The 12,836-nt window shown below is 44.2% G+C and overlaps 1 protein-coding gene across 2 annotated transcripts in view; it reads left to right on the forward strand.

Moving 5' to 3' along the window:
* The first annotated feature begins 2,666 nt into the window (after nucleotides 1-2,666).
* The window catches only part of YPEL2 (yippee like 2), an 82,569-nt gene continuing 72,399 nt past the window's right edge, over nucleotides 2,667-12,836 (forward strand). The window contains exon 1 of one of the 2 annotated variants that reach the window (XM_069078171.1): nucleotides 2,667-2,929. The gene's annotated coding sequence lies outside the window, so the exon portion shown is untranslated. The remainder of the gene's footprint in view (nucleotides 2,930-12,836) is intronic. The other variant, XM_069078170.1, reaches the window with a different exon arrangement.

Genomic DNA, 12,836 nt, shown 5'->3' on the forward strand with positions numbered 1-12,836 from the left:
ACTTTAAAAGTATTCCTGAAACCTTGTAACAAGTAGGGATGATGGCCCATTACATCTCCCTGGACCAGGGTTCATTATCACCCTTTTCTGGTTTAGGATTCTTTCTTGCCCGAAGCCATCATTGCTAAATCAGATTTGGCTATTTGGCTCTTAGGATGCATCTGGGAATTTTGTTCGTCTTTAGACTTTCTCTGTCTGGAAAATGTTACCAATTAGGTGATGATTTCTACTTGTATAGATGCAGGTTGAAGGTGCAGATGGACGAATGGCAAACATTTAATTCAACACACTCATTAAACACTTTCTATGTGCAAGACACTGAGGATAGATGCTGAGGGTACAAAGATTAAAAAAAAATTTTAGTTCCTTTCCTCAAAGAATTTACAATCTCCTGGAAGGGGAAAGAAGGAAGGACTGTGTTTTATGTTGGAATATATATACTGATGCATTTTTCTCTAACAAAAATGATGCTACCTTTTTCATTGTTAGTAAGAGAATATGCCTTTTGGATTTTTCCAGTACTAAGGCTGAATTCTGTATGGATCTATCCACACTCTTCTCTGGACTCCTCCTGACCAACTACACATTTGTGAGAAAGTAGAACTGAGTTTTTTATGACATCATTTGTATACATTGGGACTAAGGAAGTAAGAAGTATGTAGAGCAGTGGAAAGAGAAAGCAAATCAGTCAGCGAAGCTGGTGAGCTCAAAGCACCTGAGTTCGAATCCTGATTTTGCTACTTCTATGATGTTAAGTAATTTTCTTACCTCTCTCTGGGCCCAGTTTTCCCTTCTGTAAAATGAGAGGGTTGGACTAGGTGGTCTCTGCCAGCTCTAAATCCTATTATACTCATTGAATTAGGGGGTACAGTTTGCAAAATAAGCCATATAGGGATTTAACCCCAAAGTATATCATATACAACAGAGCTAAGCAATCATGTATGTAACCTATATGTGTGTCTGGTGCTGCAGTTGAATTCAGCTGCATGCCCTGAAGTACTTAATACAGTATTAGATTCATAGACTGTTCAAATGTGATAGGACCTTTGTTATCATTTAGTTCAATGCTTCCATTTTGGAAATGAGAAAAGGGAAACCTAAAGAAATGAATGGATATGTATGAGGTCACACAGCAAATTACTGGCAGAAGCAGACTTGACTCTGAATCTCAGTCCCATGTTCTTTTTTTTTTTTTAACTACTTAATCTCTGTGTCTTTTTAAAAACAAAAATTGCAAGGGCTTTGCCAATAGGGATTGCTATCCAAAGCCTCCAGGTCCTCTGTGAATTTGTAGAATCTGAAATAGATCCCAAAGTTCTCTTTCTTACTCAGCCCTTCTCTAGCTTACCTATTCCAAAGGATCTATGGATTGCCACCTACAACATAGCCCAGCACAGCTGATTTGCTCAGTCACAAGTCTTGTGTCATTTCTTGGCTAAAGGGGGTTTAAACTGGCTTATTATTATTATTATTTACTTTTCCCCCCTTCCTAGGAATGTAGATGAGAGAAAATGAACAGCACATCCACCCTCCATTAGCAGGCCTGTTTTTGTATCATGGGAAGCTACAGTGTTTAAGACTTCTCTGTTATCCTGCTCCCATCTCCTTCATGACCCTCATCCTTCTCTCCAATCATCCTATCAGTGTGGAGTAGGTAGACTCGGAAAACATCTTCTTTCTAGAAAAAGTAAACTTAGAGGTCAGAGAAAGAGCTATGGACCAAGACAGGATGAATTAGGACTTCAGCAAGGACAGCCACTCCATCCCTCCAGTGTCTTGCTAGGAGAGTGTTTGGAGTCCCTGATACGTGTTGCACCTTCTCACAGTCTCCATTCTCTCTAATATCTCTCGCTCTCCCTCATCCCTCCCACCCATAAATTCCTGAAGAGGCAGTAGGGATGCCTCTCAGCAAAGCTGCATCTATTGCTTCTGAAGAGCATCATTCTGAGCCCTAGGTCTGGGAGATATTTCTTCATAGCGTTTTTCTTGGGACCATGGTCTTGAGAAAATTTTTACTTGGGACCTGGGCACCAACTAGGTTATTTTAGGGGTATAGGAGGGACTGGGTAGGAATTAAGACTGAAGGGTGAAGGCCATTCTAACTTGGCCTCCCAGCCCAGGAGGACATGAATACACAAGGCTTAACCCATACTACATTTAAAAGTCCAGCGTTTCCTGATACATAACACATACCTCTTCCCCCACTTCTCACCCCATGCCCCCGAAAGTGCAGCTCTCCAATGGCTGAATGAACTAGCACAGACTAGGGGTGTAGGGACTGTGGATGTCTATTTCTCCTCTTCTCTAAAGTCTTGTCTCTCTAAGAAAAACTCATACGCCGGCCAAGAAGGCCAGGGTATATACCCCAAATCTAAATAAACAATCTCCTATATGACGCTGAAGGCACACCCCACCCTGATCACCTCATTCCTCTGACACCTACCACTACCCTTCCCCCAGCCTTGATTCAAAGAGGCTGAAGCTCCCGAGCCACGCAGGACTCGGCCAGGACCCAGGGCCCAGGCTGTGTGGTCCCTAACTCAGTCCACTCCCCTCAACCCAACTGGCACGAGCTGTGGGGGCAGGGAAGAAGGGGGGGCGGAGCTCCATCTACAGCTGATTGGCTCCGCGAGGAAGGGCTGCGGCCATCCCCAACCAACCGGCTGCGTGTTGCTATGAGCCGAGCAGAGGGGATAGGCGCGGGGGCGCGTCCGTCACCTGGCAGCCCCCGGCCGGGTCCGGGAGGGATGCGGAGCGGCGGCGGCAGTGGAGGCGACTGTGGCTTTAAGAGGGGAGCGCCAGCGGAGCCCGGGATCCGAGCCGGGCCGCCTCCTCCTCCAACAGCGCAGCGGAGCAGAGGCGAGCAGAGCAGAGCTGAGCTGAGCTAAGCTGAGCTCTGGACGGAGCCGGATCGCCTGGTCAAAGTGGGGTGAGTGCTGGGACTGGGGCTCTCGGAGGGAGGCCCGGGCATCGGGGGCGGTGGCGGGAGCTGGAGCAGGCGGGGAGCAGGGGTGGGCACGGCTCCGGACCCGGGCGTGGGTGTGGGCGTGGGAAGCGCGCTAGCCTCCGCCGCCTCCTCATCTCTGGACTCGCCCGGTTTGGGGCGCCAGGCACGGGGGTCGAGGCAGTCCGTGCCTCAGCTTGCCTTGCTGTCTCCAGCGCCTCCGGGTTCCGGAGCTGGGCTTGGGGCGCTGGGCTCCGGGGCGTGGGGGGAACCGGTAGCCCAGAGCGCCACGTGACCGGTTTGTTTACAAACACAGCCGGCGGGTCCCGAGAGCTGCTACTGAGGGCGCCGGCTCTGGGGGGACTGGGGCGTGGGGTCTGGGGTCCGGGAATGTCCCCGGCAGCGGCTCCGTCCGCGACTAATCTTTTTGCGTCTCCTGGCCCGCTTCCTCCCGCTCCTAGAAGCCGGGCAAGGTTCCCCGAGTGCGGTTCCGGGACCAATTGACCAGAAAGTGGTCCTAGGAGGTTGGGGACCAAGAGAGTGAGCCCTTGGACTTGCTAGAGACCCGACTGCCTTGGCAAGAGTTTCTTGAAAGAGCAGTTAAGAACCTAGCTTGACTGCTCTTCGGAGCCCCGTCCCAGGTCTGATTTGCTCAGCTGAGATCATGCCCCATTCCAACTATCTAGGCTTGGAGTAGCTGGGAGGAAATGGGGTAGGTGGGGAAGGTCTGGGCCCCTTGCTGAGTGCTCTCCCTACTTGGGGTGACTCCTGCCCTGGGCAGCTTCTGGGTCATCATAGTAGCCGCACGCTCCTAGGGGGCGCTGGCATATGGTGCTGCCTTTTCCCGTGGTCTAGAAGAGCTCCCAGGATGCAGGGACCCAGTTCACTTCTCTTGGGACAGGGCTCACCAGCCTCCTCCTTCCCAGGTTACTAGTGAAAAAGGTAACTACCATTGAGCCCCCGTTATTTCCCAGCCTCAAAGGTAGGTGAGGAAGAGAAGAGGGATGCCTTGTCCCTTTTCCTCACCCTACACGACTGGAGACCCTCTGCTCCTCACCAGTAGGCAACCACCACCATCTCCTCTCCCGGCAAGGATAGTACCCTAAGGTACCCAGGGAATCTTCAAAGGTAAAGGGGGGGGGCAGGTCCTTGACTTTCTTAAGATCCCAGACCTCCCCTTCTTTGGACTTTAACACCTTGTTTATCCCATTTCCCATTCTGTTTGTTTTTCTCCCAGCTAGCCTGTTAACACTGTTTACTTCCTGATCACTCCATATGCGTTCTGGTATCTGGACAAATGTTCCTTATTGCAGATGGTAAAAGGGCCTATGACTTTAAAATCAAGGTGTTTCCCTCTTGGTTATTTAAACCGTATTCCACAGCCAGCCTTCCGCTCTCAGAAAGATCATGGCTACCAGGATCTTTTGGTTGGCAGAGGAAAGATTCTTCTGTGCATCAATTTCTTGTAGATTTTATATCTTATTTCTTTCCTTACCTGTCTAGATGATCTATCTACCTTGGTTCCCCATAGGATCCTCTCTGAATTACTTTCTGAAAAGTTAGCAAGTAGGGGAGCAGCTGCCTTTTCAGCTTAATTGTATCGCTGGCTGAGGCTGAGGCTAAGGGCTGGCTAGATATCTGGCTCAGAGAAGGTGTGGTGAAAAAATTGCTTCTCTCTCATAATTACATTAGAACTGGGTAGGACCTTAAAGATGGTCCCAATTCTTCCTCTTGTTTGTGGAGGAAACCTAGTCTTTGAAAAGGGCAGTGAATTGCCTAAGAAAAGATATCTAGGCAGAAAAAGCCCCTAGGCCAAGTTCTTTGTGTTTCTTGTTTATGGGAGTGGGGACTCTTTGTGTTTATTTTATCTTTCACTGTTGCTTCGGAGACCCTCTTATAGAACTTGTCTCAACTCCTCTCCCTTCTCTTCTCTCTATCTCCCTATGCTTTAGGTGAAATTTTGCTTCTCTGAAGTTTTTCTTTCTATTCTCTTCTCTTGATGACTATGATGTGGGTGGGCAGCCTTAGAACCTGACAGCCCTGGAGGCTGAATTTCTGTCCCTGAAGAACGGGTCCAGCCTGAGGAGTAATTGTGTAAGCTTTCCCAGGGTACTATCCTCTGGCCCAAAGGGATTGAGTCTCTCTTGGTTAGAAAGAGTATAAAGGTATAAGAATATAAAGCAGCTCATTCCCTGCCTGGATTTGGCTTTCACTTGTCAGAATTCTTACTCGTAAGTCTGAGTTCTTATTTTTTAGTATGCAGATAAGTTATTTCAGTATCATTTATTTTATGCATTTAAAAACATTTACTCTGAGAAGAGCTAAGTAGGCTTCACAGGGTTGCTAAAAGGGGTCAATGACACAAAAGTTAAGAACCCTTGCTTTAGGGTATGGCAGATGTGCTTTGAGGTTTGCAAAGCATTTTACAGACATTATTATTCATTTAATCTTCACTACCCTGAAAGACAGGTGCAATTATTATCCCCATTTTACAGATAGGGGAAACTCGGGTTCAGACTGGTTGAGTGACTTGCCCAAGGATCACAAAACTAATAGGAGGTAAGTACTGTTAAAGTACCCCTGAGATGAATTTGCCTGTTTAATCTCAGGGTACTTCCACAGTATCTGAGACAGGAATTTGAACTCAATCCTTCTGTGTCATTGTCCAGTGCTATCTACTTATACTATGCTTTTATTTAGAAGCCAGACTCCACAATGCCCGACCTGAATGCAGGACTAGTCCTAGAACTTGGAGTCAGGGTACAAAAAATACCCCCTGTATCAGGGAGAGGTAACCTGTAGGGAGCTTTCTCCTTGAATGACAGTCAGATCTTCATATAAGAAGGATTAGCTCACCATGCTTTTATACTAGGACAGGGATTCTTAACCCAGGATTCATGAGCAGATTTCAAGGGAGTCAGAGAACTTGGATGGGGAAAATTTTTCCATCTTTATTTTTACTAATCTCTAATTAAAACTTAGCATTTTCTTCAGTCATCAATGTAAGCAACAAAACATTCTTGAGAAGGGATCCGTGTAACCATGACAAAAAGGGTCCTTTACACACAAAAAAGGCTAAAAATCCCTGTACTAGAGTGTTGAGATGATTGAAAAAAGTGAAGGGTCCTAGAAAATGTGAGGCTCACACAGGGAGGGGAGAACTCCACTGCCAGCTTGGCTACCAAGCCAAGCCTCAGGCTGGTGGTGGCCTAGGTCATGGTCAGTGTCAGTCTGGGTGCAAAGTATTGACTTTTCCTTTTGCCTCCTGGGCTCAGGTGGTTGTGAAGGATGCATGACCCCCCCTGCTTCTGTGCTGCAAGCCAGTCCTGAATTATACCATAGCATTTGTGTCCTGGCTGGGGCTGGGATGGGGGTGAGGAGTAGAGAGAGAAATGGAGTCCTGCTGGCTGTGGTTATTGTTGTATGAGGCTATTGTTGTGTTTCATGTGTCCTAGTGGCTTTTAGGGGGTTGTACAGGCGTGTGCTTGGGGCCATTAACAATTCCTGGCAGCCAGAAGTAGAAAATGTTGATTATGCTTATTTCAAAATCTCCCCTTGCCTAGGCTCTATAGCCTGGGGGAAGGGCAGACTCATAATAACTTTTTTGTTGGGGAGGGAGGGTTGCAGTGGGTGGGGGGGCAGGGGAGGGTGACCTTTGTTTATCTACCAGCCTGTATTGCACCTCAGCCTCAGTTCATGGACAGCTTGGTGTACCTGAGTGTGTTAGAGTTCTTACTCTGCTGTAATGCCTTGTCTCTGAGGCTCTCTAACCCCGGGGGCTCCATGTAAATCCACACATATTTGATTTATCCATGTATCTGATTTTCCCATTAGTTACTGTGCTGTAGACACTTTTGTGTGTGGAACAGTCTGAATTATCATTAGATTGAGAGCTCTTTGAAGGCAAGGATTGTCTTTTCTTTGTATCACTTGGTGTTTACTTACTTAACTTGATTTAAATTAACCAAAGCTGCAATTCCCTTTTATTTTTTGCTTTTTGGAGGGCAGTTGGAGTTAAGTGACTTGCCCCAGGTCACATGGCTAGTTTTTGTGTTAAGTGTCTGAGGTGGGAGTTGAACTCAGGTCCTCCTGACTTCAGGGCAGGTGCTCTATTCACTACGCCACCTAGCCACCCCAAAATGAAGATCAAATGAGGTAACATAGAAATCATCTCACAGATTTTTTTTTCTTTTTTTTTTGGAGGGGGGATGGTAGGGCAATTGTGCAATTCCCTTGTAGAAAGGACCTAAATGACAAAACGAGAATTCAAGTGAAATGTACTTTATATGGGAACATTAAGTACAGTAACTTTTCCCCACCTTTTCTCTTTCTGAGAAATTAGCTTTGGAAAACTATGGATTGATTAGCTTTGGAAACTACTAGTGTAGAAATGTCCTTCCCCTATTTGACCAAAAATTTTAGGGTTGAGTTTTTTGCTGTTGTTGTTTATGTCTTGGAGAAAACTTAAGGATAAAGGCAAGAATGACAATGTTCAAATGGCCTGGGTTAATATAATATCTGTTTGGGTAGCCAGCTCCCCATTTTCAGTGCCCTCCACATCATTCTTTATTATTCCAGCTATTCTTAGATGGGATTTGATAGTCTGGTGGTGTCACAAGGTGCAGTGGGCAAAGCTCTATTTCCTTAAGATGAAAAGGTACAAAAGGAAAAGATGATTCTTCTTGGACCTCAGTTCCCTTGCATTTAGACTAATGGCTGGTAGTGTGTGATCCATGTGCCCATAGTGATGGTCCTCCAAAATGTGCTATTGAATTCCAGTCCAGTGAGGGGTTTTTGTCGTTCTGTTGTTTTTGATCATGTTTGACTTTTTGCAACCCAATTTAGGACCTTCTTGGTAAAGATACTGGATTGGCTTGCCATTTCCTTCTCTAGCTCATTTTACAGATCAAGTAACTGAGGCAAACAGGGCTAAGTGACTTGTCCAAGGTCAAGTCAGTCATTTTCTAATTGCGTCCAGTGTTTCTTAGCAAAGATGCTACAGTGGTTTGCCATTTCCTTCTCCAAGTCATTTCACAGATGAGGAAACTGAGGCAAACAAACAATTGACTTGCCCAGGGTCACACAGCTTATTTAAGTGTCTGAAGCCTGATTTGAATTCAGGAAGATGAGTCTTCCTGATTTCAAGGCCAGTGCCACTGTGCTACCCAAGAAAAGTCAATGACAGGACCTGGATCAGGTAGGACCTGCTATAGCCAGTTATTTTCTGTGAGAATAGTTGACCAAAAGCCAGAAGAGATCAAAATCCTGGATTCTGGTCTGGGGTGAAAGAGATTTCCCCTTACCTCCTTTTTTTAATGGTAGGAATTATTATGATGAATCATTATTAGATTATGAACTGCTTGAGGGTGAGGACTGTCTTTTGCTTTTCCCTGTATTCCTGGTGCTTACAAGTTGCACGGTGGCAAGGGGGTGGGACAGTAGCTGATCAAGAAGCAGAGCTCCCTTAAGCTTTTCCTGCTTTTCTTCCCTTCTATTTCTGAACTTAAAGCTTTTTCCTCCCCTGAAAACTTTCAAGCTTAAAAAAGGTTTGCAAATACATATATTTTACATATATTATCTCATTTGAGCCTTGCAACAGTCTTGGGAGATGGAGTGTTGTTATAAGCACTCTCCTTTTTATAAAGGAGGAAACTGAGGCTGAGAGGTTAAAGAACTTTACCTAGCCTCACACCCTCCTAATTTTTGAGGTAGGATTTACTCTACCATACTGCAGTGCTCTCTCTCAGCAGAGACTGTATTTTCTAGGTTTTTTTCTGACAAATATTAGGGTAACCACAAGTAATTACACTTCAGGGGTAGAGGCTGAGGTGCAAAGAGATCCCTAATTTTAGGGTGAGGAGGTGACCTTATCAGTAGAAAAATACCCCTCTTAAATTAGAGGAGACAAATGAAGACTCAGTCATGCCACTTAGAGCTGGAAGGGACGTTGGAGGTCAACTTTCAACCCCTTCATTTTTAGATTCACTTCCAGTTCTACCGTAGTATTTTCTGACTCTTTAATTTAGTGATTTGCCCAAGGTCAACAGAGCTTGTTAGTGGCAATCTGGGACTAAAACCCAGGTCATCTGGCTTTCCAGCCCAAGGCTCTTAACTACATCACAGCCTGAAAAGATGCCAACTCCTGACCTAATTAAGTCTTGGTCATCCGATACAATTTCCTGCAACCAATGAAAAGCCAAAGCAGAGGGATGGGTCTCACTCTTCTGTGATGTGGCAGAGAAAGGAGAGTTCCATAAAGACACCACCCAAATTCTGCAGCCAGATCATCCAGTTGGGTCAGGAATACCTTGGGGTCCACCCTCTGTGTCCTAAGCATTGAGGAGATTGAGAAAGATACCAGAGGCTTTTGAGTCTCCTCTGTGATTTCCTAGACCCTGGTCTGGGATGGCTATATGACTAGAGGTCCAGGATGTAATTCCTTCCTAGATGCTAAAGTTTCCCTAATACTCTCTCTTCTTTTTAGGTGGTGAAGGGAAGTTAAAAGTCCGTATGATAGATGTATGGCACTGGGGCTGAATAGATTGGAGTTCTGAAATGAATGTCATCATTGAGTCACATTATATGTCCTGATAGAATGACATCATGTATGTCCCGATAGAATGTGTTTGTTATATCCTGACTCTATTAATATTCTTCCAGAAGTTCAGGTAGGAGAGTCAAGATAAGGGTTCTCTATTAGATATATGAAAAGGGGTGAGAATTCTTCTGGAGTCTTGGGCTAATGATATGCATATTTTAATTCAGGTAGGAAATCACTCATGTCTAGGCTACTCTGGCACTTGGCTTTTGTATAACCCAAGTACTCTGGCCACTGCTGCTGCTACTTCAGAGCCAGTGAAGAGCTGTAAAGAATAGTTAATTAGCATTGATAACTTACCGATGTCCACTAGCAAGACAAGCTAATTGTTTACTTTATTAATGCTTATCCTGGAACTTCCTAAGCTTTCTTCCCTTCTTTTTCCTTTCTTTCTCTACTGGCTCGTTGTGTGTGTGTGTGTGTGTGTGTGTGTGTTGGTAAACTTGGGTGTGCATGTGTACATAGAATTTCAGGATTGGTGGGATCCTTGATTTCCCTCTGCTTATCTACGCTCTTTCTCTATGAAAATAATTGTCTCCTCATCCCTCACTTTGCCTTTGTCTTTCTCTGTCTTTTCCCTTTCCTGTTTCATACCTCTCCCTCCATACAAACTCTCCATAATCTAGAACTAAAGCCCTCTCTATTAATAATTTGTTGTATTAATTCAGTTTATTTTATATCAGTACAAAAGTGGGTGAATCATACTTTTTGCAAAGTTTCAAAAAACTAAGCATATTTTTTATCATATGGTTCTTGATTAATTTCCCTTCCCTTCCCCTTTCCCCCCACAGTGTGCATTCATGGGGAAAAAAAAGATCCCTCCTCCTAAATAGATATTTGGGTGAGGTTTTATAGAAACAGGAAGGTATTGTGAGGGAAAATGCCATTTCATTGCATCCAAACTTTGAATGGCCTTCCTCTTTCCCAATTTAAAATGAAAACTTTCCCCTCTCTTGCTGTGATTATTTTCAGAGAACATCTACCTTTTTGTTTTGCAGTTAGAACATAGTTTACAACTGTTCATTGTGCTTGAAGGTGGGGAGGAGGGAGCCCCAGGAGCAAGGATGGATGTTAATACATGCTTAACTAAAACCCTAATTCCTATTGATGATGTGGTCTGGGATCTTTGGGTCTGGTTGGTAAATCTCATGCCAAGATGTGACCCCAAAGCTGCAGTGACGTATTAGGGCCCTTCCCATCCTCAGATGCCACAGCAAGAAAGCCCTGCCCATTTGCCTTCATTTAGGTTTTATGGATTCCTTTTGTTTTTACATCTCATTTCTGAATATACTGCTCCTACTTCCTCTACCTCTATACCAAACCTTTCCTTGGAAGAAAGACATGAAAAGAAAACAGTGCAGCCAAACCACTTACTGAGCCTGACAGCATATGGAACAGTCCCCATCTGTAGTCCCCTACCCCTTAACAATTTTTTCATTTTCTCTTCTCTGGAGCCAAATTTGGTCATTGTAATTACATAGCATCCAGTTTGAAGTGTCCTTTTCATTTGTATTATTATGGTCATTGTATATATTTTTGCTTATTTCACTCTGTTTCAATTCATATATATCTTACTGTTTCTCAGAATTCCTTATATTAGGTAACCCAACTTGTATGAAAAACTGTCACACAAAAGGCTGGAAAGAGTTGGATTCCAATCCTGACACTTACTAGCTGTGTGACTATGGACAAGTCAGTTCATCTCTGAGCCTCAGTTTCCCCATAAAATGCTTATAATAATACCTGTAATACTTTTCTCACAATGTTGATGTAAGGCTCCAATGAGATAATACTGTATAAGCAGAGTACTTTGTACACCATAAATAATAAAAATAACAGTGTGTGATTCACCCTTTGATCCCTTTCCTCCAACTCCATTTTCTCTACAGTGTGTCAGCTCTGGAAGAGAAGAGGTTTTCAGCTTGAAAATTACCTGCTCATTGGGGCAGCTAGATGGCGCAGTGAGTAAAGTGCCAGCCCTGTAGTCAGGAGGACCCAAGTTCAGTTCTGGCCTCAGACACTTAACACCCACACAAAAAAACTAGCTGTGTAACCTTGGGTAAGTTACTTAACCCCAACTGCCCTCCAAAAGGCAAAAAAAAAAAAAAAAAGAAAATTACCTGCTCATTGTTGGCATGCAGAGAAGAAAAGTCTCCATGCTTAGACTTTTTTTTCCTTTCTGTAAACAGTTTCTTAATAGTTTTTTAAGATGAAATCCATCCATCTCTGGAATTAGGGACAGTTGGAAAATCATAGCACCAGGGGAATTTTGGACTGAAAGGGATCTTAAATATCTTATAATGCAGTTACTTCATTTTACTGAGGAAACTGAGAACCAGAGTCATATAGATAAGAAGTAGCAGGTCCATAATTAGAGGTTCTCTTTCTCCCTTATACCATATTGGCTACAAAGGCATCCTTTTTTGAAAGAATCTTGTGTTTCTTTGTCTAGTTCTTACATTTATACATTAAACTTAAGTTCTAGATTCTGTGCATGAAAAGGCAGGGATCCCAGCAACAGATGGTAAGGTCTGGAGTTTTGAAAACTTAATTTGAAATTGGAAGGTTAAAGTGGGACAGACTGAGGCAGTTGAGGACTGAATTGTATTGGCAGGTTAAGAGATTGGTGATATGGTTGCTTTTGGCCTTAAGATCTTCTCCTTTTCTGGGCTTATGGGAGTTTCAGTTGGGGCTTCTTGGGACTGGTGATAGGACCTGCTTTGCCAATAAACAGCAAAAGAGGAAATCTGCACAATGAATTTACCATCCTGTTATTCTCCACCGAGGTAACATGGGGGATAAAGTGAATGAAGGCTGTATTCTTTTGCACTTTCTCTGAAATCAGCTGCTATTCTGTTCCAGGTTTTTAGGTGAGAAGCTATTTCTAAGGCCTGACCTAGACACCTGTCTGCTAGACCATGTATCTTAATTGGTGTTCCACCTGTGCTTAAGGACCAAAAAGAAATGAAGCTCATGAGCCTGATAGCCCAAAGAAACACCCAGGAAAATAAGCTATCTTTCTTATTCTACTCTTGTTGTCTGTTGAGGGTCTGTTTTTAATTTTAGGTCAAAGGTGGGCCTGATTATAGTGGGATGGACTGGATAGTCTCAGGCAACTTCAGAAATTTGTTGTCACCCCAAATCGTGGACATCCTTTGGGGATGGAGGATGGGGAGAAGGTTGTTAGAATAGCATTTCAGAACGTACTGGAAGCTCTCCACATTTTATAGATGAGGCCCAGAGAAATGCTTGGGGTCACATAGCAAGTTGTTGGCAGAGCTAATTGACACTTTT

This window comes from Petaurus breviceps, unplaced genomic scaffold (assembly GCF_028583685.1).
Source record: "Petaurus breviceps papuanus isolate PSGF00001 unplaced genomic scaffold, PetGlider_PUasm1.0 91023, whole genome shotgun sequence".
NCBI classification, from domain to species: Eukaryota; Metazoa; Chordata; class Mammalia; order Diprotodontia; family Petauridae; genus Petaurus; species Petaurus breviceps.